This window comes from Petaurus breviceps, unplaced genomic scaffold (assembly GCF_028583685.1).
Source record: "Petaurus breviceps papuanus isolate PSGF00001 unplaced genomic scaffold, PetGlider_PUasm1.0 90579, whole genome shotgun sequence".
NCBI lineage: Eukaryota > Metazoa > Chordata > Mammalia > Diprotodontia > Petauridae > Petaurus > Petaurus breviceps.
The window spans coordinates 5353762-5378356 of NW_027187278.1; the positions used below are offsets into that span (position 1 = coordinate 5353762).

Here is a 24595-nt window from a genome sequence, read left to right on the forward strand (position 1 = left end):
CTCTCAGAAAAATCTGGAAAAAACTTTCAAGGGCTGATGCAAAGTGAAATACACTGTGTACAAAGTAATAGCAATATTGTAAGATGATCAGATGTGAGTGACTTAACTATTCACAGTAATAAAATGATCCAAGGCTACTCTGAAGGACTTATGATGAAAAATGCTATGCATTCAAAGGGAAAGAACTGATGGTGTCTGAATTCAGATTAAAGCATACTTTTTAAACTTAATTTTTCTTGAGTTTTTTGTCTGTTTTCTTTCACAGTGTACCTATTATGAAAATGTTTTTCATGACTACACATGTATAACCTATATTAAACTGTTTGCTATCTCAATGATAAGTGGGTGGGGAGGGGGAGATAATTTGGAACTTTTATTTTTTAAAAACAAATGTCAAAATTGTTTTACATGTAACTAGGGAAAAAAAATACTAAATCAATTGATTCAAGGTGACCTCTGTATTGATAAAGATTGATGATTTTAAACTTAACAAATCCAGAAGACCTTTTGATATCATTGGAGGCAGAAACCACCAAATGAAGGGACTTCTTGATATATTATTTTGTAAAGCCATATAAGAATATTATTTAGATACATCAACTGATTAAGATGGATGATGATGAAGAAGAAGAAGAAGAAGATGATGATGATGATGATAAATAGTATGGAAATAGTATGAAACAATCATGATATTTGCAAATTTTTCATTCTTTTGAGCATCCAAAATATTTGCAATATTGACCATATGTTATATCAGCAGATCACACAGGAACTCTTCTGGACTTGTTTCTTTTCTTTTCATCCTTCCTTCCTTCCTTCCTTCCTTCCTTCCTTCCTTCCTTCCTTCCTTCCTTCTTTCCTTCCTTCCTTCCTTCCTTCCTCTCCTTCCTTTTTTCTTTCTTTCTTCCTCCCTCTCTTTCTTTCTTTCTTTCTTTCTTTCTTTCTTTCTTTCTTTCTTTCTTTCTTTCTTTCTTTCTTTCTTTCTTTCTTTCTTTCCTTTTTTTGGAGGGGATGGGGGCAGGGCATTTGGAGTTAAGTGAATTGCCCAAGGTCACATGGCTAGTAAGTGTTAATTGTCTGAGGCCGAATTTGAAATCAGGTCCTCCTGACTCTAGGGCCAGTGCTCTATTTATTGCACCACCTAGGCACCCCTGGACTTGTTTCTAAAATAATATATCCAATGAAGAGGTTATGCCATATTTGTTTGTTTGATTTTATAATATTAAATAGTCATATACTTCAGTCGTTTTTTTTTAATCTGAAAGAAAACAAACTTGCTTATGGTCTACTCTACTTCTATGTTCTTTGCTCTATTATACTGGCACAATGAGAATATTTAAATGAGTCGTATGAACATGACTTGAGAGAATAAAGTCTAAGAACTGGCAAAACATTAATTTCTACATGATATGGGAGAACTGGAAATTGTTATTATGTTATTTTTGACATAAAGGTATAAAATAAATATTTTCTATAGCTCAAAGTTCACATTTTTCCTTCAATAACTTTAAACATCTATTTAAACTATTAAGCTTAAAAAAGTTAAAAAAAACTATTAAAAATAAAAATGTAAAAATGTCTCCATATATACATACATATATGTCTGTGTACAAACATATACACATCTCTAAAAGTATACATAGTCAATTAGTATGAAGTCTCACTTGGCTTGTAACCTGGTTCTTAAATCCACACCTTTATGATATTTCTAAATATGTTAATGCCATAACAAATTCTTAGAATTTATTTAATATCAAATTTTGAAGAAAATTCCAAGTAGATGGGCTTACTTTTATTGTTATTTATATTTCTCAGGCTTTTGTTTTTGCATTTTCTTGAGATATGTTCTATATTTATATACATATGTGCATACTATATACATATATGTACAATTTTGTAAGTTTATGTGCATGTGTGCATAATTTGAACACATGTATATACATGTGTGCATACACGTGTACACACATACACATACTACCATTTTATTGCCCTGCCCATGTGCATTTACACCTTACCTATGATTTGTTTGATTTCAAACACCAAGAAAAAAAACCTTTACTTGATGTTTTAAGGTTAAGTGTCTTTCAGGCTACTTGTTTATTTTAACCAATTTCACAAGCAGTAGTCAGGCAAATGTTTTGTATTTGGTATGTGCAAAAATATGGTCCTTATATTTGCCCTGAAATTATGTCCACTTTGGACTTGCAGAACAATAAAAGTGGTCTAAGTGATGTCAGGGTATGAATATGATATATGACAACTCCAGAAATAGTGTCCATTTGCTAAGCCAAACCATTTAGTTATATGTTTCTTGGTGTCACTGGAAGTGTGTCATAAGCATTAACCAAACACCTCTTTCTCACTCCTATCAACCCTTCCCCACACCAGGGAACTGTGTGAACCATTCTGCTGAAACATCCAATGAATTTTGCATGAAGTTTCTGAGGAAGGAAACCATTAATTACAAGAGTGGGAAAGAAGTCAGTCTTACTAATATAAGATTTTTTTTGAGCACTTGTGGAGAAAGCTAGTATAATGTCTAAAGTTCTGGGTCATTTGAAACATCTCTATCAAAAAAGGTTAATACATATAACTTCACTTTATTGATAGAGAGGGTCACTGCAAAAGTATTTTTTCCAAAGACTAAAAATACATGGTCAAAGTCACGTGAAAATATTAATAGAGATTTTGAGAAATTAAACTGCAAGCCTGAATATCCACCTTTGTAAAGTTTCAAAGACTAATCAATACTATATTTGGCCTACTTGACACATTCCTTAAAAGAAGAGTAAGATAAAGTTTAGATGACATCATCACATTTCCTGTTACACTCCTCAGTGTCTCACTTGCCTTAGAAATTTTGTTGTACTATGCCCAATGAGTTATAAAACTTTGCATACCCTTTGACCCATCAATACCACTTCTAGGACTGTATCCCAAAGAGATCATAAAAATGAGAAAACAAACCACATTTACAAAAATATTTATAGCTGCAATTTTTGTGGTGGCCAAGAATTGGAAATTGAAGGGCTGCCCATCAATTGGGTGTCTGAACAAGATATGGTATATGAATGTAATGGAATACTATTGTGCTATAAGAAATGATGAGTGGCTGAACTTCAGAAAAACCTGGAAAGACTTATATTAATTGATGCTGAGTGAAGTGAGAAGAAAAAGGAGAATATCGTACACAGTACCAACCAACGTGTGAGATAACTAACCTTCATAAACTTGGCTCTTCTCAGAAATTCAAGGCTCTAAGACAGCTCCAAAAGATTCATGATGGAAAATTCTGTCCACATACAGACAAAACTATGGAGTATGGAAGCAGATCTAATCATGCCATTTGTTCTCTCTTTTTTTTTTCTTTTATTGTTTTGTTTTGTTTCTTCTTTTTCCTGGTTCCTCTAATTGCTTTTAATTCTTCTTTACAACATTAATAATGTGAAAATATGTTTAATTAGAATGTATATATAGAACCTATTTTTAATTGCATGGCATCTTGGGGAAGGGGGTGTAGATGTAAGGGGAGAACATTTAAAACTCAAAAGCTTATGGAAGTGAGTGTTGAAAACTAAAAATAAATTAATGTAAAAAAAGAAAAAAAATAGATACTTAGCCCATATTGTAGATATGTATCCCATATTCCTTTTCTTTGTTAAAATGTTGTTAGAGACAGTTGTAGCCCATGGGCTCATTTTTACTAAAATGTTGTTATTTGCCATGAAATTGACAATTCATTTATACCTTATAAATATTTAAAATATAATTTTTAAAAGTAAACACATTGTACAAGATTGTACAGAGAGCAACTAGAGGGCACTAAAATATTTATCTTTTAGAAATTGCATTAACTCTTTTAGAATACAGTGTACAACTGGGAACAGGGGTGTAGTCAATTTGATTTAATAATTCAACAAACTTTCTCTGAGGTATATAAAATCCATTCTCATTAAGGAACTGAATGTTGAAGGGGAGATAAAATACACATATCAATCGTCATAATACTATGTAAAAAGATATGACTGCTATGAGAGGTATAAACAATGGGCAGGAGGTAAAAATCAATTTCTTTTCATGATAAGTCAGGAAAATGCTCATGGGAGAGATGTTTTTTCCAGCTGGTACTTGACACATAGATAAAATGTAGATAGAAGAAGTAGAGAAAGACAATTCAGACTGAATGAGCAAGGAGAACAGTACAAAGAGGGCAAAGCATGCCACTTCTCAAATCCAGTTTGGCTAGATTGTTAGGTATGTGAAAGAGATAACGGGTTATAAAGCTAGAGATATAGGTTGGAACCATATAGTGGAGGTTCTTGAATATTATGTTAAGAACTGAGGAAATCATGTCCTAATTCTGGATACTTAAAATTCTCAATGATATTCGATTCTGAAACAGTTATTCGCTGGAACACACAAACTTTCTAAGAGGAGAGATTGTTTCATTCTTAACATCCCCTAAACCTAAAGACATTCCTCTCATATAGTAAGTGCTTAATAAAATGTTCTGTGAGCAAAACATATTTTACAAGTATAGGCTTCTTTTTTCACCCTAGAAGAATCTATGTGGGGTGATATTTTAGAAAAGCTAAATGTTTAAATTATCATTGGGGTTTGCCCACTTTATCTTTAATTACACTTTCTTACACTGGCTATTGTATCCCATACTGTATTTGAAAGATCCTGTATTTAGTAGAAAGGTAAATTCAAAAACAGTTGAATAAATATAATATGTCATTGTTGTATGCCATGTTTGTGTGAATATAACACTGAAGACATTTTTTTCTATATGTGCCAAACTTAAAACAGGGAAGCATTTTATTTTATTTGTCTTTATGCCACAGAATTCCAGATTTCAAAGTAGGATAATGGGAACTTATTTGACACTCCAACTATTTGATGTCTTCTAACTCCAGAAGATCAACTCTACTCTTCCAAATCCAATAGACTATGGGGATCTTTGTAAGTCTTCAATTAAGAAGCAAGAGTTATCACCAAAGACATCAATTTCATATGGTGGAATTGTAGACAGTGAGACTTCCTAAAGGCAAAAAGTCATAAGAAAAAAAAATGAGCCATAAAAATAAACAGATATAATAAAGAAAAGCAATGACAATCTTTTAAGTCAAGGTGACTAGATAGTAGGTTAAATTAATAGTAGACAAGACCAAGAATAGAAAATATTGCAATTTCAAATTTTTATTTGTAACTATGTTAAGTGTAGAGAAATTAGAAGGCCAGTTTCAATAAGTTTTCAGAGTTGACAGTCAACTCAGAAGAACAAACTTCAGCATTGCTGTATTTAGAATAGAACCTTGTTTATTGACAATAAAACCAATTCTGGATGTGAAATTTTAAAACTGCTGTGAATCAAATAAAATGTAGGTGCAGGAAACTTTTTTTTAATGCTTCAGAAGAATCAATTGAAGAAGATTTTTAAATGTCTAATATTGTTTACAAGAAAAGACAAACATTAATGGAGGATATTGATAGTGATTGGAAACACACTGAATTTTCATCACTATAGTTTAGCTCATTGAAATTCACTTTAGTGATTCAATTATATATATATATATATATATGTGTGTGTGTGTGTGTGTTTTATGTATCCCACTCCACTTGATCTAACAGGTCATTGAAGATACCCTAAAAAGAATTGTAATCAACTTGATAAATTCTCTAATCAAGGTCTTCTGCCACTATAGATTTCTATTTGATTTTTTGTCATCATATTATATATATATATATATATGTGTGTGTGTGTGTGTATATATATACACATATATATATCAATTAGAATTATCTTTGACTATAATTTGTTTTCTTTAATCATATTATTATCTACATTGGGAACCTATGGGGGTTCCAAATGGCTATAATTTAAAATTAAATTACACATTCCATCCCATGAAGAATTTATAGGAGATGAAAATTAGTGAAGGGCCAGTATATATATTAGCTTCTCAAATTATACCCTGGCATGGTAGAACTTCATAGGATCAAGGAATTCTTGGGGTCATCTTATAGTTGAGGCAACAAAGATCTTGATAAGTGAAACAATTTGTCCATGAAGTGACTGTGTCAGAATTTGAACCCAGTTATACTGTTTTTTTTTTCTAATAGCACTAAGCAGCTTCATCTGTTTAATAAAATAAGACACCTTAGATAGCTTTTGAAACTAGGTCATTATTGAGGCTACAGATTAAGACTTAGAAGTGAAAAATAGAAAAGAAGAGTGGATTGAATGTAAGAACTGACACATTCATATTCTGATCATTCATTGAGTGATTTTTTCCAAAACCTTACAGTCTGACACCTCTGGTGAAAATTATGTATATATGTGTATATATATATATATATATATATATATATATAGCAAATTATATAAATTTTAGCCAACAGGTCAACATTTTGCAGTTTAATAAATGACAAAGATGGTGAATTGAAGTGATTGAATTGTAAGAACTTCATAACTATGGTTATGACCCCATAAGAATGATATCAGTAGATTTAAGGACAGTCTCCTTTACTTATGTTTAGAGGAAGAAGAGAAAAATTATAAATGATATTCAGTTGAATATATGATAAATAATGGTAGAAAAGGCAGCAATAACTTATTTTCATATAACTCATTAAAATTATCTAATTATATAAGACTGATTAAATTGACCCACATGAGAGTGACATTTCGTAATTGTATCTCGATTTTGTCTGTTTCATTAAATGATAGCCCTAAAAAGACACATAAGGATAGTAGCAATATACAAGTTTTCTTCAGAAATTTATAAAGTAAGTCCATTTGAATTGTAATGTGAGACTTTGCCTAGTAAAAATTGTGGAATTTCACAGTAGTTTTAAGTTATTTAATTTTCATTTTCAAATGTTACTTAAGTTACAAGATTTTGAAGGTTTACTCAAATATGTTATATTAAGTCTATGGATGGAATTGATTACACAATAGTCATGGGAGCAGAAGTGCTTTCTATGATACATAGATGATTTCCTGTTATTTCAATGTGAGTTTGATATGAAGCTCCCATGAATTGTAAGACTTTTAATATCTTTGTCCATTTTACAAAAGTTATATATAGTTTCTATTACTCACTTTTAGCAGGAAATCATCTGCTATTTCTGATACCATGAAATGATATATTTGTTGTATTTCTTTGTATTTTGTATAGAACAGGATGTGATTGTCAGTTTTAAGTTCCTTTTCCTTATGTTGATTCCAAATCTTGTCCTCTAAGTATCTTTTATGTTCTCAAATTGCTATTTCTCATTAGTTGTTGCTATTTCTGTAGTGGATAAGAGCTTGTCTATGTCTTAATCCCCTCCTCCTACACTACAGGACGTTGCAGCATTTTACTTCAGTTAAATGTTTGCTGTATTCTTTACTTCTGAGTTTATGATTTTCTTAAAGAGTTATATTTAATCTTAGAGCAATATCACTAGATCACTAAAACCAGGGATATAATTGTTAATGCTTCTGAGAATAGTTGTGTTTACTAAAGTCACAAATGTGTCTATTCTTTCAGGTACTTTAGATGTTGACATAATATAGAATTTATGGGTAGAAAGAAATTAGGAGACGTTTTGAAGTTGATCACTATTCTAGTATGAAGTAGTACCTTTGCCATCCTGGGTTTTTGGATAGAATCACACTCTTCAATAGTTTCATTATGCCTTGGATTATTCAGGAAACACATATCCCACAAAGATATTCTTCAGTTACATCATTCTGTCCTTTATGCTTACCATTCTGGGCTAACTGTCCTGCTGTGTGTTGCATTCCGTCTCTTGTTTCCATGACTTGATTCAGCTGGTTCTCCATTGTCTGGCAGGCATAGCTATTCACCTTTATGCTTCATAGTATCGCTTCTGTCCTTAAAAATACATCAAAATTGCAACAAATTTATAGATAAAGTATAACCTGTTCTTCACAGTTATTAAAAACCTTTCCAGTTTGTTGCATTGTATTTGTCCAGTTCCAAATGGTACAATCTCAGCTCCACTATAAAATGTAAGATCCTTGAGGGCAGAGACTAGTTTTTTTTTTCTTTGTAAAAAAAACATCTTGCCTTTTAGAGTATTTCTTATGATTTGTTTTTAAAAATTACTCTTTATATGACATCTTGTGAGATGCTCATAAAACACATTTCAGGCAAGTTGTATTATTATCTCCATTTTATTTATTTATTTTAGCACACTTGGAAGTTTTCCCCCCACACTTAGTAGTATTTTATTATTTCCAATTGCATGTAAATAAAGTTTTTAACATTCACTTTCATAAGATTTTGAGTTACAATTATTTTCTCCTTCCCTTCTCTCCTCCCAAGATGGCAAATAATCTGATGTTGGCTATATATATATACAGTCATATATACATTTCCAATCTAGTCATATTGTGAATGAAGAATGAGAACAATAGAAAAGAAACACAAGAAAGAAAAAAGGGTGAAAATATTATGTTTTAATTTACATTCATACTCCATAATTTTGTTTTGTTTTTTTTCCTCTTGATGTGGATAGCATTTTCCATCATGAGTCTTTTGGAATCATTGTACATAATTGTATTGCTGAAAAGATTTAAGTCTAGCATAGTTGAGCATCACACAATGTTGCTGTTAATGTGTACAATGTACTCCTGGTTCTGCTCAATTAACTCAGCATCAGTTCACGTAAGGCTTTCCAGATTTTTCTGAAATCCTTCTGCTCACCATTTCTTATAGAACAATATTACTCCATTATATTTATATACCAAAACCTGTCCAGCCATTTCCCTCAATTTCCAATTGGTTGCCACAATATATTATATTTCATTTCTTCAATGAAAAAGAGCAGCTATGAATGTTTTTGTACATGTGGATCCTTTTCCTGTTTTTATGATCTCTTTGGGTTACAGACATCATAGTATTATTGCTGAATAAAAGGGTATGCATAGAGAGGATTCTGGGAAGATGGAGGAATAGGTCAGAAAATTCCAAGCTCTCAAGATTTCCCCTGACAAAAATTTAAAGTAGCATTGTAGGGCAAAGAAAGTGTTGGTAGAGATGAATAAGAAGAGGGGCATAACTGGGGTCCTCCTGGAACAATTTGAGAAGATCAGAAGAAAAATCCCAGCACAAGGTTTTGTCCTGTGAAGAGTAAACCCCTACAGGATAGGTTCTGTTTTTATAGAAAGCCACAGCCTCTAAAATAACAAGCAGCAGACCCTGGGGTTGGTTAGCTTGAGAAGTTACCTTGGGCCTTGTCACCACAACTTGTACCCCCATGATAATGAGGGGAGTTTGGCTTCTGAGCCTGGGAAGATGGAATGAACCTCTGCTGACCAGGAATGCCAGACCCAATTGTGCAGCAAAAAGCAGCAGAGTAGAGAAAGAACCAGCACATGCCCATTGAGGGCAGAAGCAGTAGGGCAGAAAGCCCCTGACTGTGGGCTCCTACAGGAGATTGGAGGTTTGGCTTTGTTTTCAGGCTAGAGGGAAGAACTAAAGAAGTGAAACAAGAAGCACCATTTCCCATACCCAAGTTCTAGAGATGACTACAATTGATTAAGCTATCACCACAAAAAATGCATAGGCAAAGGAGAAAGAATCCAATCATAGAAACCTCTTGTGAGAATAGAGATGACCAGAATTCATATTCAGAGGAGGATATTGAAGCAAAACCCCCATAGAGTAATGTCAAATAGTCATCTGCCCAAAAAGAATTTATAGAAGATCTTTTTAAAAAAATCTTTAAAAATCAAATGACAGAGATGGAGGAAAAACTAAAAAGGAAAATAAGAATAATCCAAGAAAAACAAGAAGGATATGAAAGGAAAGTCAACCAACTAGAAAAAAAATATATCAAGAATCATTTAAAATAAAATAATTGGCCAGTTTTTCTTCTACCATTTTAATTTGGCCCTTAAAAATCTTCTTGAGCTCTTCTAAGAATGCTTTCTGGGCTTGAGACAAGTTGATATTTCCTTTTGAGGCTTCAGATGTCAGTGTAGTGTCAATGCTGAGCTCTTCTGAATGTGAAACTTGTTCTTCCCTTTCACCATAATAGGATTCTGAAGTCTTCATTTTTCCATTTTTTTCCTGCTTCTTGTGATTGCTTATTTCATGACTTTTAAAGTGGATCTCTGGAGACACAGAAGGCTCTGACCCACATTTCTTATGCTGGGAATTATGGGCCTGGTTATTGATTTTGCGGGCTGTTGCCTCTGAGTGCCCAGACTGAGGCCAATGCCAGGACTTTCAGTGTTTCCCCAAGATTATGCAGAAGGTCACAGCATGAGGTGTTGTGGTCTGACCACTTCAGGTTTTTCTTCTGTGTCCCTGGTCTAGAGCTCAGGCATGCTCAGCCTCTGGTGGCTGTGGTAGTACTGGTATCTGCCAATTCCCATGGTTGTGAGAAGGTCTATGTGGGCTTTTGATGTTAGAGCTTGCTGGGTCCACATACCTCGGGCTCAAGATCTCCTGCTGGGACACCTCCTGTCCTGCAGTGGCACACTTCAGCCTCAGCACGGCCACAGCTACAACCCTCTCCTAGATTTCCCAAGCCTGCCACTGGTTTCACTATTTCAGGATTTTACATTGCGGAAATATTCTCTGGGTTCTCAGGGTCAAAGTGGGGAATGAGAGCAGCTATGGGTTATCCCACCATCTTGACTCCTGGAAGTACAAATAGGTGATTTTTATACATCGAGACTGTGGGCTGCTAACTCCAGGAGTAGTTTCTGCCACTGCAGCAGTCCCTGTGCTTGTCTCATACCCAGTTCTGCCAGACCCCTGCCTTGTGGTGAGAGGTTTGGTGGATGAATCAGTTTGCCTGGGCTTGGTCCAGCTCTGCTATAATTGGGTCTGTGCTGGCACAGCACACGCTTTCTGGGTACAGCACTCTGTGCTCTCCCTGACCAGCTCAACAAATCCTACCTGAGGAATCTCCTTGTTGACCAGGGCTGGTAATCTGACACACTCTGTCTTCTACTGGATTTTGCCACTCTAAAATTTGTTCAGATTCACTTTTTACCAGTAACTGAAGGAATTTATGGGAGAGCTCAAGTTAGTCACTGCTTTCATTTCATCATCTTAGCTTTGCCCCTAGAGATCCAGATTCTTAATGAAGGAAATGACATCTTGAAAATTAAAATTGGGCAAAGTGAAGTCAGTGTAATTATAAGAGATCAACAAATGATTACATAAAATAAGAATAATGAAAAAAAAAATAGAAGAGCAAATGAAACATGAGAAAACCAACATATTTGGAAAAGAGATGTAGAAGAGAAAATATAAAAAATAATTGGACTAAATGAAACCTACTTTATTTTTTAATTTTTTAATTTTAATTTTATTTTTTATCAAATGCTTTATTAAATTCTTGTTTACATCCCTCATTTCTGCAAGATTTTGAGTTACAGGTTTTCTTCCCATTTTTCCCCTACCCACAACCCCCAAATAGTGATCCCATTGGATATCCACTCCTCCAATCTGCTTGGTTTTAAAACTTTGAATTCCAGATTCATTCTCTTCCTCCCTTGTCACTCACCCTTACTCGGAAAATAAGCAATTCAGTATAGGTTGTACATGTGTAGCTATGCAAAATATTTCCATAGTGGATATATTGTAAAAGATTGACTATAGTTTCCTCCCTCCTATCCCACCTCTACTTGTTCTAATCTTTACTTTGATCTTTCCCTTTTCAAAAGTGGGTGCTTGCAACTTCCCTCCTCCCCAGCCTGCCCTCCTTATCATCATCCCCCCTCTCATCCCCTTTACCCCTATTCTCCTATAGGGTTAGATACCTTATTTAGTGTGTATATCATTCCCTCCCTAAGCCAAATTAAATGAGAATAATGTTGAGCCATTCCCTTTTGCCTTCCTGGTCTTCCCCTCTATTATAATCATTTTCCATTGCCTCTTGTATATGAGATAGTTTACCCCATTCTGTCTCTCCCCATCTCCTCTCATTATATGCCTCTCTCACCTCTTAATTTCACCTTTTAAGTATCATCCTTTCCTATGAAATTGGTCCTGTGCTCTCTATCTATGTATACCTGTACACACATATACACACATTCACATATACACACATATATACACATACACACATATACATACATATACACACATTCACATATATAAATACATACATACAAATATACACACACACAAATATATGTACATTTCTATTTGCTTCAACTATTCTCGTACTGAGAAGTTTCATTGGTTACAATTATACTATTTCCATGTAGGGATATAAATACTTCAACTTTGATAAGTTCCTTAGGATTTGTTTTCCCTGATTACCTTCTCATGCTTCTCTTGCTTCTTGTATCTGTCAAATTTTCTATTCAACTCTGTTTCTTTTTCATCAAGAATGCTTGAAAATCCTCTATTCCACTGAATGACCATATTTTCCACTGAAACATGATACTCAGTTTTGTTGTGTAGGTGATTCTAGGTTTTAATCCCATGTCCTTTGACCTGCGGAATATCATATTCCAAGCCCTTCCATCCCTCAGTGTAGAAGCTGCTAGATCCTGGGTTATCCTGATTGTGTTCCCACAATATTCAAATTGTTTCTTCCTGGATGCTTATAATATTTTCTACTTTATCTGGGCATTCCGGAATTTTGCTATAATATTCTTGGAGTTTTCTTTTTTTGATCTTTTTCAGGAGATGATTGGTGGATTCTCTCAACCTCTATTTTGCCCTCTGGTTCTAAAACATCAGGACAATTTTCCTTGAGAATTTCTTTTCTTTTCTTTTTAAAGCAATTGGGGTTAAGTAACTTGCTCAAGGTTACATGGCCAGTTATTATTATTTTTGTGTGGGTGCCGAGTATTGGAGGCTGGAACCTATACCAGGCCTCCTGAAACTGGGGCTGGGCTCTTACTCACTGCACCACCTGGACACCCCTAAGCAATTGGGGTTAAAGTAACCTGCTCAAGGTTATATGGACATTTATTTTGTGTGGGTATGAAGTATCTGAGCCTGGAACCGAACCCAGGTCTCCCGACTCTGGGGCCAGCGCTCTTACTCCCTGCACCACCTGGCTGCCCCTGAGAATTTCTTGAAGGATAATTTCTAGGTTTTATTTTTTATCATGGTTTTCAGGTAGTCCAATAATTTTTAAATTATCTCTCCTGGATCTATTTTCCAGGTCAGTGGTTTTCCCAAGAAGATATTTCACATTGCCTTCTATTTTTAAATTTGTTTGGATCTGTATTATAGTATCTTGATTTCTCATGAAGTCAATAGTTTCCATTTGCTCCAATCTAATTCTGAAGGAATGATTCTATTGAGAGAGCTTTTGAGATTCTTTTTCCATCCAGAAATTGGCTTTTGAAGGCATTCATTTTCTCATTGCCTTTTTCAGCCTCTTTTGCCATTTGAGTTAATCTATTTTTAAGGTGTTATTTTCTTCAGTCAGGTTGTTGATTCTCATCTCATAATTTTTTTGCGTCATTCTCATTTCTCTTCCCAATTTTTTCTACACTTCTATTATTTGTCTTTCACAATCCTTCTTAAGGTCCTCTATGGCCTGTAACCAGCTCATATTTATCTTGGAAGCTTTTTGTGCAGTAGTTCAGATTTTGCTGTCATCCTCCTCTTCCATGCTTTAATCCTTTTTGTACCCATACTAGGAGTGTAAAGTTTGGTTGCTCTGCTTAATTTGCTTCCCTCATTTGTTCATGTTGCCACTCAATTACTTGACTTTGGGGCTTTTTGCAACAGGAGGACTCTGCTACCTCACAGGGGAGCTTCATCCCAATTGCTGGAATTTTCTCAGTTGCTGAAGGTATTAGTGGGGTGCCCCCTCTGAAGCCTCCACATGCTCTGGTAAGCTGGTCACATACCCTAGGACCTCCACCCTAGACTGCAATTCATATCCAAGCAGTATAAAGCAAGAGATATTACCCCTCAGACTGGTTGCTCGGTTCCCCTACAATATGCAGGCCAGGAGGTTAAACTGCCACATGGCAGCTGCAGGGCCACTGCACCTCACCCCCTTCTGGCTTTGGAGGCAAAGGTCAATCACACTCATGAACTAGTTGATCCCAAAATCAGCACTGCACTGACCTTTCACTTTGTCCTCAGCATCTATGTGTTGATAATTCTGGAAATTGCCATAGCTGTTGGTGATCTGAACACCCTCCAGCTGGGAGGCTGGTTAGGCCACTCTGATGCTAAAACCTCACACTTTCATGGGGCGGGGGTAGGCTCCCAGAGTGCTGCACTGGCTGCTTCCTGCTGGCCTGCTGGGCTGTCCTCAGCAGAAGGTTAGCTTTTATGTGTCATTTTGTGGGTTCTGTACCTCGAAAGCTTGTTCAGAGTCCCCTTTTACATGAATTGGAGGAGGTACAAGCCAGAACGCCGCAGAAGTCCTGTTTCTACCCCACCATCTTGACTCTGTCCCGAATGAAACCTACTTTACAAAAGAATTGATACAATACTACAAGAAAGAATTAAAGACAATTGTCATAAAGCATTAGAACAAGGGAAGAAAGTAGAAATAGAAAAAATTCATTTATCACCACTTAAAAGATATCCTATGAGGAAAACTCATAAGAATGTCATAGTCAAATTCCAAAACTCCCAGCTCAAGGAAAAGTTATTAAAAACATCAAAATTAAAACAAATTAAATATATTTTTTAAGTAAGATCTATGAGAAGAAGGACCCCTGAGCGACTCTGGGTTCCACCTTCCCCAATCAATGCAAAAAGCAGACTTGGAACAACCTTTGTCTCTGCAGAACCCACAAAATGACACAAAGAAGCTAACCTCCCACTGAGGACAGCCTGGTAGATTGGCAGGAATCAGCAGCACAGCATGCTGGGAGCAGAGCCCAGACCCCCAAGAGCCAGAGGGTTTAGCCCCAGGGCATTTATTTTCAACATTTAGCCTAATATTTTGAACATGACAGGTTCTTAATAATGATTTGCTAAATTGACCTATATTGAATTCTTCTACTAACATTAGAAATTTAGTGAAATGTTTATATCTTTGATGAACCATGAATATCCTAATACTCAACTGACGCAATAAATGTAGTAAGTTGTGTACTAGCCAGAAGATCTCACCTTACTGTTGTTGTTAAACTTGGTAGGTTGATAAAAGTTTCATTCCTTTTAATTTCTATACTTTTTTTCTATTTGAATAACTGGTTCTTTCATTCAGTAAGCATATTTATTAATGTATCTGTCCATTTGCCAGAAGTTACATGTGGTTTGTGTAACTAGTAGATATTGATTAACTACCTACTATTTGAAAGACATTAGAATTTTGTAATTAAAAAACACATAGTGCAAGCTTTGCTCTGAGAGCGCTTAGAATATAGTGTGGATGTGCAGAAGAAAGATATATAGAAATAACCATTTTTCAAGGGAGGTAAATAAAAAATTCTTAAGATATTTTCCAGAAAACTATGGGAATATATATATATATATATATATATATATATATATGTGTGTGTGTGTGTGTATATATATATATATATATATATATATATCTTTGGAAAGGGGGGCTGCAGAAGCATTCTTCACAAATAAGGAAATGTTTAATTTGCTCTTGAAAGGAGGAAGAGATTTAAGAGAGATAGGAAGACTTGTTAAAATGAATGTGTCATATTTGCTAACCATAAACTTTCCTTTCTCATGAGGTTAAATGGAGTTTCAGTAACTCTAATGTTAAGCTTCAGTCATTAGCACTGTTTTATCATTGACTACCTTCTCTAGTTAACTATATTCCTATACTCTAATAACTGACTTAGAAATTTTCATAATGCCTACTAAGAGGCAGTCTTCTGGATAACAACAGGTAAGATGCAACAGCACTCCTTGGGCTAGCAGATAATCTACAAACCACATTCAGTTTATACTGCATATATTTTGCTTGTACAGTTACTTAAATGTTGATTCCCTGTTAGATTTGAAATCATTGAGGAAAGGGAATATTTTTTCTTTCCTTTCATTCCCTAGCATTTAACATATTATCATACACATATTAGGCATATAAAAGGATGCTTCTTGTCTTGACTCGATTAGAACTTTCAACAGTCACTGTAGCAAGGGAATTTCATTGAATATCTTATACACTGACCAAATGTATTGTCATATCTCTTAAAGTATCACAATATCTATCTGTTTCTAGATTGATAATTTAATAATGTCAGCAACTATGTTGTATTTAATTGCTATAGCTCACCCAGATTCTAGAATGATACTTTGAGTATGGAGCTTAAAAAAAGTTTATTTAAATGAAGTTAATTTATTTTTATGTAGTTGCTTCTTTTTTTTCTTTTTTATATGATGCTTACCAGTTCATAGAGACATAGATCTCTATTTAATCTGGCTATGATGAAAAATAATACAAGTATTCCCATTGCTAAACATTTATTGGATGCCAATGCTTACCCTTCAAAAATAGGGATGCAATCACTAATAAGAAATTAAACAAATATACACACCCAGTAGCCTTTGCAGTCAGTACTTTTTTGGGAACTAAGAATACAAGGAAGAAGACAGTATGTCAGAAAACACTGAAAGATGAACAATCCACACTCATAAGATGCTAAAATATTTTCTTCATCTTGTAAGGAATTTTGTTTTAAGTTTTTATTAAAAAAAATAAATCTCACTAGGTTCTTCCTTTAAATAATTATACCTAGTTATAGGGAAAATAATTATATATTCAGTTAGGTATAGCTGCATACTTGATACATGAAGGATGATAACACCGAATATATTATGACATTCGAAAAATTGTGGTGTAGTAATGTGGAATCCTTGGTATGCCCCAAAGAGACATATTTCCAATAGGCCATGTTCCATGGATAAAGGTCTATTGTCAGCTGAAAGTGATTCCTCCAAAGCTGAAGGAAACCTTAGGAGACTTCATTTCAAATGTCAGATGGGGTTATATAGCAAGTGTTGATTGGGTATGATTGAAGGCTCAGTAGAGTCATTTGTGACAGTGGGAACTGATTAATAAATAAGAAATGTGGGTGTCTTTCTTGACAAGTTAGCACTAAGTATATATCCCTGAAATGAGCAAACCAAGAGTTGACCTGAGTTTTAATCTTAATTAAGTAGAGGTGTAGTCTCATTGGTTTGTACAAATAAAAAAGGAAGTGCTGACATTTTATGTAAACTATGTTGAAAACATAAACAAAAGACAGTATCAGTATCAACAGATAAAAATGACAAGAATAAAGAATATGCTAGAATTCTGAAAGGAAAGGGGGAGGGACTCCGTCCAAGCCAAAAAAATTAATATTTGATTGTCATATTAAGAGGCAAAGAAGCAAATAGTGACAGGCTCTGTAGGCAGGGGATGTAGTCATTACCCAAAGGGTAGGTTATGTCTGTAATTAGCACTGAAGGAACACCTAGTCCCTACCACCCCCACCGCACCATTATGTTCTGACACATTGGAAATAATGCTTGAAGCATCACTGCATTGCAAAATGACAGACAACAGTGGAAGATAGATGTGTATTTAAATATTTGAGTAATCTTCATGATCACTGTTAGAACATAAAAATGAGGTTAATTATCTTCCCAATTCTGTGTGTCTACCCACTCAAAATTGTCCCCTTTAAAACAGAGGCATTGTACAAAGTGATAAGAATCATTTCATTTAATGATTACATAGTTTATTTATTCCTTCTAAACTGGATCAGCTTGTTATCTTGGATTCAACTTTTCTGCTTCCAACAAAATTTCTTCCTCTTCTATAATCAAGTGATAAAACTGAAATATATTTAGATATTTAGGTATCCATCCAACTTTCTGAATCCTGAAAGAAAACCAGTGCTGACCTAGATAAGTTTTTGAATGTAAAGGTGATCAAGAAACGAAATTGGTATGGAAGCTTTAACATCTTTGGGTAGCCATTTTAGAAAGAAGACTGTAGATAATATTTGATGAATTTACATAACTACATGCATGAAACGTGGATGGATGCTGGAACTTCACACTACATATCTCATGAAAAGATAACATAAGGATCTCTAATTTTCACAAAACACGAAATCTTCTGCAAACTCCTTGAATGAAAGCATCTGTATCTTCAAAGAATAGGGACTATTTTGACATAATATGAAAGAGTGCCATATGCAGCACTCTAAGATTCAAAGAAGTATCCACTTAAGCTTTGTGTTAAAACTCAATGCTACAATATATCATTATGGAACCTAAGAAAGTGTGGTTATGTATACCCAGTCTGGAGAAAATATGAAGTTTATGCGGCTTCCCAGTGATGAAGGAAATCAAGTCCCAATGAGTTTTAGCTGTTTGTATAAATATGGCTGAGAAAGAACGTTGGCAGATGCAGCCTGGTGTAGTGAAAAGAACACTGTAACTGTTATCAGAAAGTTCAAATTGCTGCTCAAACATACGAGAATGAGTAAACCATTTAACTTAGTCTCTGCTTACTTATCTTTAACCACAACCCCCTCCCCAAATGATACTGGAACTACTTAACTAACAGTGATATCTTTAGAAAATTGATCTGTGAACTTCTTAGGGTTACATATACTATATATTTAAATTCAAATAATTTTTTTAAGGAACTAAAACAGGCAGAAGCTCAAACAAAAGACTTTGACCAAGAACAAGAACCTGATGACCTGAGCCATAAATTATCAAAGGATTTCTGTTTCTTTGCTAATGTGGGAAACCCTTGTATAATCGCAAGCTATCCATTAATAAGTGAATGATTCCTATAAAGCAGCTTTAGACAAACACATGTTAAATAACTCACCCAAGTTCACACAGTAGAAAGTGAGATTTATACCTGCATTCTTCTTTGTAATTTCATGCCCAGAATTATATCTATTACACTGTGTATTCTTTTGAATTTCTATTAAAATATGTCTGGGTAGCATTATTCCTTATTAATTAATTAACATCTTCATTTCCAGCTAAACATTTTCTCAGAGACAGATGGAAGCAAGACTATGACAGGCTTATGATATGCATAGACCTTGAAGGAGCTCCATTTTCTTTTCACACCTTTTGATATGCTCCTCTTTATCTTGAATATTGGTTCCTTATTTATATTTCTTCCAGCACAGACCTGCACACATACTGCATTTAATTATTCTGCTTGTTTCCTAAGGTCATTATTTTCCTTGGTGACACTTCAGAATCCTCAATAATCACCTTTTGTACTGTGATTTAGGATGTATAGAGGAAGCTGGGTGGCTCAGTGGATAGAGTACTAGATCTGTAGTTAGGAATACCTGAGTTAAAATCTGGTCTGAGAGATCTACTACTCTGTGACCCTGGACAAGTCACTTATATCCTTTGCTTGTCTTAACCAACTGGAGAAGGAAATGGCAGACTGCTTCATTATCTTTAATCCCATGGAGAGTATGGTTCATGGGGTCCTAAAAACAGACATGACTTATAAATAATATAGTTATCAAACCCAATATACTAATATATAAGTAAATTATTATAGACTCTCTTGATTGAAAAGAACATAATCCTAGTAAAAAGTCTGGCTGAATTATATAAATGCATAACATGTTGCTACCAATGTATTTAGACCAAATGATATATTACATTTTGTCACACAGCCATTTCATTTATAGTGGCATACCTGAAGACACACACAGAATAAGCAGACTCAAATCCTTGGCCTGACTCTTACTTTGGGGTGTTATTTTAATTTTCTAAGCCCTACTTTACAGTTTTTTTTAAATTGAACAAGTTGTAGCAGATTTTTAAAGATCTCTTTTTAAATTAAAAAAAAATCATTTTTAATTTTCAACATTCACTTTCAAAAAATTTTGAGTTTTAAATCTCTCCCCACTCTGCCCTTTGCTTTCTCCTCCCCAAGATATTGTGGAATCTGAAATATGCTCTACATATACATTCATATTAAATATATTTTCACATTAGTCATGTTAAAAAGAATTAGAACCAATGGGAAGAATTACCCTGAAGAAAAAGCAAAATGAAACAATAATAACAACAAAGAAGAGCAAATAGTATAATTTTATCTGCATTCAGACTCCAAAATTCTTTCTCTTAAATATGGATAGCATTTTCCATCATGAGTCTTTTGGAGTGTAGCAGATAATGTCAAAGGGCCCTTCCCTCTAATGATCTTTCATTTTTTTCATTCAACAAACCAAAAATTAAACACCTATTCTATTCAAACGATTTAGTACTATTTTTTGTTTGTAGGTTTAAATGAAAAGAGCTGAACAATCTCGTTTGCCTATTTTATATTCTACAGTTCATTTAATAACGTGTGTGTTTGTAGTAATTAAGCATCTACATGAGAAAAAAATAGAGCCCATTCACAATCCAGCCTATATAAAAGAGATTTTACTAAATGTCATTCATTACTGCTTCATAGTACTTGAAGGCTGAGAATGAAAGAGGCAACAAGTTTGTTTCTTTTTTTTTTTTTTTTACTACTAAGTCAATGATTTATTACATCACTAAGAATTCAGCTATTTGGGGAAAGGTCTGTATACTTTAAGTAACCTATGCAAAAAATTCTATTCTTGTGCAGTAAAAAAAAAAACATTTTGGATCAGATTGTTGGGTAAAGAGTTGTCATAATGCATTTTAAACCATGTACAAATTGAAAAATTTGCTCTATGCAAAACTCTCATACCAGGGTTCAAAACAATTATCTAGATAAAAATCACTGCAATTGGAATAATCATTGAAAATTCCAAACAAAATTAAATCTGAGATAATTCTATTTCCTTAAAAGGAATAAAAAGATTCAAACAAACTTAATAACAATGTCACTCATCCCCCAAACTGAGCACATCAAATACAGCATTGTGAGTTTATTTTTATTTGGAAGTGAAATTAGAACATTTAACTATCAATACAAAGGCCAAGATACTACACAAAACATCCACAGGTACTTTTTTTTTAATCACTTTTTAAATTGTTTACAAAGATTTCCTACATAATCCATCTTACAACAGAGAAATTTTATATCTTTCAAATCTGCATACAATGGAAAAGCTAGTATATATATATATATATATATATATAAATTTTTTTATACAAAGGTTAACTAGTAGGCACCAGGCAAGTTGACAGTTTTTATACTCTATAAGTGAGGCATTATTTAAAAACAATCAGAATTTATTCAGCTTCAATCATTTCCATAACCAAGTGTTATTCTGATTAGTAAAACTTGCTGCTAATCGGAGACCAACTGCTCCCAGCTTGGTTGTTCTTCAAAATTACTAATATAGAAAATGGTGTTGGTCGGCCAGGTAGCACAGCAAGTAAGAGCACTGGCTCCAGTGTTGAGAAGACCAGGAGATCGAATCCCGGTCTCGGACACTTAGCACCCACCCAGAAACACCTGGCCGTGTAACCTTGAGCAAGTTACTTAACCCCGATTGCTTAGGGGCGGCCAGGTGGCTCAGCGAGTAAGAGCACCGGCTCCAGTGTTGGGACGACCTGGAGATCGAATCCCGGGCTCAGACACTCAGCACCACACCCAGAAATAACTGGCCGTGTAATCTTGAGCAAGTTACTTAGATTGCTTAAAAATAATAAAAATTAAAAAAAGTTAAAAAAAAAAGAAAATGGTTCTGCAAGTAGAGGCAAGCATTTGCAAAAACCAACTTGGAAGGAATGTGATGCAATTGGACTTTCAAGTCATCAAGTTTTCACCGGGATTATTTGCTTATTATGTGTCCAAGTACGCAAGTACGCCTATATCCACACAGAGGAGCTGAAAATCAAACTTAGTGTTTAATTAGTGCTGCTTTTGTCTAGGGGAAAAGATTTCTCCATTTTGAGATTTAATGCTTTAAAAAAATGACCACCAAAAATAGGTTCACTAAATTTATTTTTAAAATAGTAAAATGTTTCTTACAAAAGAGCATTACATTCTGCATACTGCTCTGAATGGATGCCAGGAACACGTGGACTCTTGATATTTTTTCTCCCCTGCCCCCCCCCCCCAAAATGACAGTGACGACAAAGCAAGGTGTTCACAATAGTTACAGGACGGGAAAATTATTATTTTCTTTTTTATCACGAACAATGAACAAAAATAAAATTCACTCTCTCTGCTTCTGTTTCAAAATTTCAATGTTAGTTTTGTGCTCCCTCCCCCTTTCACCCCTCCCCATGGTTGTAAGCAACTAAAGCATTACATCTGGTGAACAGCAAAGATTTCACTACGCCTCAAATGCAGAACATCTATGAAGCAGAGGAATGTTGGTTTTTTAAACAGAAGCAGATAAAAAAAAGATGCAGAACTCCTTCAGTTCTTCACCAGTCTTAGAAAAACTTTCCAGAATACTGCTTCACACTATAAAAAAGAAAAAAATATATATCTTGCATTAGAATCCTTCAACATCTGCATACTGCTTTACACTGTTTTGCAGTAAATACTGTGCATTCTGTATCTGGTCCTGTGTTCCTGAATTGGTAATAATTTGATCCTCAGATCCTTCCAAAGGCTCATCAATTTTGATTAATGCTCCAGATTCATGATGTAATTGTTCGATTCGCTAACCACTTTTGCCAATAAGAGATCCAGTGAAATCTTTGGGAATAGTTACTTGTGTGAAATAATGGGCCCACCAAGATCACAGTATAAGCCACGGCCCCCCTGCATAGGAAGAATCATATCCAGAATCACCCAGAAACTCATGGTACTTAACCTGTGGTTCATAAGCCATCTGCCATTCAGAAGGACTCCATGCATCTATTGCAGACCCCCAAGTCTCATCAGCACTAAAAGAAACCATGCCATCATAATGGTCAGCCGGTCATAAGCCATAAGATCTCCTCCTCTAGGTGGTGGTGGTGGTGGTGGTGGAGGAAGAGGAAGATTTCAAACTGCTACCTCCCCTGCCATCACATCCAGGAGGAGGTGGTGAGGGTCCTCTGTGAGAGCTCATGTCATAATAATCTCTTCTAGATGGGGACATGGGATGCCCACCATGACCTGTGAGCATTCTATGAAAGCCTCCTCTTCCCCACATAGACAATCCTACAGGGCGTCCTCATCAATAATCCAACATCATTGTGAAACCACCGCAGTGGTAGGTTTCTTCATGGAAATTGGGATCACAGGGCTGTGCATGTACTTTGATGGGAGACTCAGATATAAGATTCAGTATGAACTTTATTCACTCCACAACCATATCAGGCTTTCCCCCCATAAGAACAACTCTATCCATGGAATGAAGATCGCATTCCTGGAAAACCATGATAGTTGTCTGAGTATTCTCTCAAACGTCTTTGATTTTAGCACCTTTGACCCCAATAATTCTTCCTGCCAGACTGGTGAATCAACAGTATTAACTCACAGTCAAAGTCTCTTCCTTTATAGTGTTAGTAATTTAAGCATTCCACAGCATCAGATTCAAGAGGGAGCTGGTTGTTTGCAGTGGGTGATGGCAACTGCAGGCCTTCTTCCAAGGTAGGGATGATTTTCTTCAGAATTTCTCCAATTGTTTCATTATCTGCACTGATACTCTATATGCACTCAGGGCCACTGCTGTCTGGGACTGAAACACCGGCATTGTAGCCTGTATGAAGTGCTTTATTATCTTTGCCTCCTTTCCCAATCACTACTCCAGGATTCTTGCCTTGAAGCAAAATGTTCAGTTCAACCATCTTGTCAGTGTTTCTAGATCTTTAAAGGTCTGCTCCTCCTCCATATTTTCATCTGGGCACTTACCAAATTCACCATCGGTTTCAGTATTGAGGAAGGTTTCTTCTGGCTGCTCAGTCTCCATTTTCTCAAATTAAATGGGTAGACAATCAGTATTATATATACTTTCGGGGCAGAAATGAAGTGTTCTGTGTGGGATGAACAATTGACACCCTAGAGCTGCAGTAGCTGCACTAGGCCACTTTCTTGTCTATGCCATTGCTGTAACCAGTTGGTCTGAGCTAAACAGTGAGCAAACGCAGGTCCCTGGATCCCCTTGAGACAGCAAGTTTTTAAGTTTGAGTCTAAAGATGGGCTTCCACTGACTAGTTGTGTGATTGTATACAGGGTCAGATAAGATTGTGGGAAGTTTAGTGAGAAATATGGCTCGTCAACTTTCCCTCTTTTATATTTTCAACATTCCGTCTTTGATATATGTCAATAATATTTGACAAATTTTCCTTAATTCCCTGGCACTTTTACAAAGTGACTGGCAAGGAAGCAACACAGTATCTACTGTCTCTCCTTCCAGACCTATACTTTAGGATCTTTGAGCTGTGTAATTGGTTGAGGGGTAAACGAGTCAGAAAGGGAAATAGGGAGAAAGGGAGATTGTCCGTCATGTCTGATTTTGTTGATTTCTTTGACTTGTTCTTTTAGAGACAGAGATATGCTCTCATGATCTAGTAGGAACTCTGAAAACAAATTCTCAGTGTCCATTGTCTTTATCTTCTACAGAGACCTATTTCTCATTAGATAAAGAGCTCCAGGGAGAAAGAAAAAAAAAAAAAACACTTGTCACTGTTTATTGTCTCAATTTCTATCTTAACTCATCTTTGTCTCCTTAAAGTATGCTATAGTTATAATATATAGATTAATATTCACTCCATCCTTTTTTGTGCTGATTAGCTTCCAATGTGATTTTCCTAAAGTGAAG

General features: G+C 35.1%; 1 pseudogene; it reads right to left on the minus strand.

Moving 5' to 3' along the window:
- Nucleotides 1-22274: 22274 nt before the first annotated feature.
- On the minus strand, nt 22275-23877 carry LOC138142425 (heterogeneous nuclear ribonucleoprotein K-like; annotated as a pseudogene).
- Between the last annotated feature and the right edge of the window lie 718 nt (nt 23878-24595).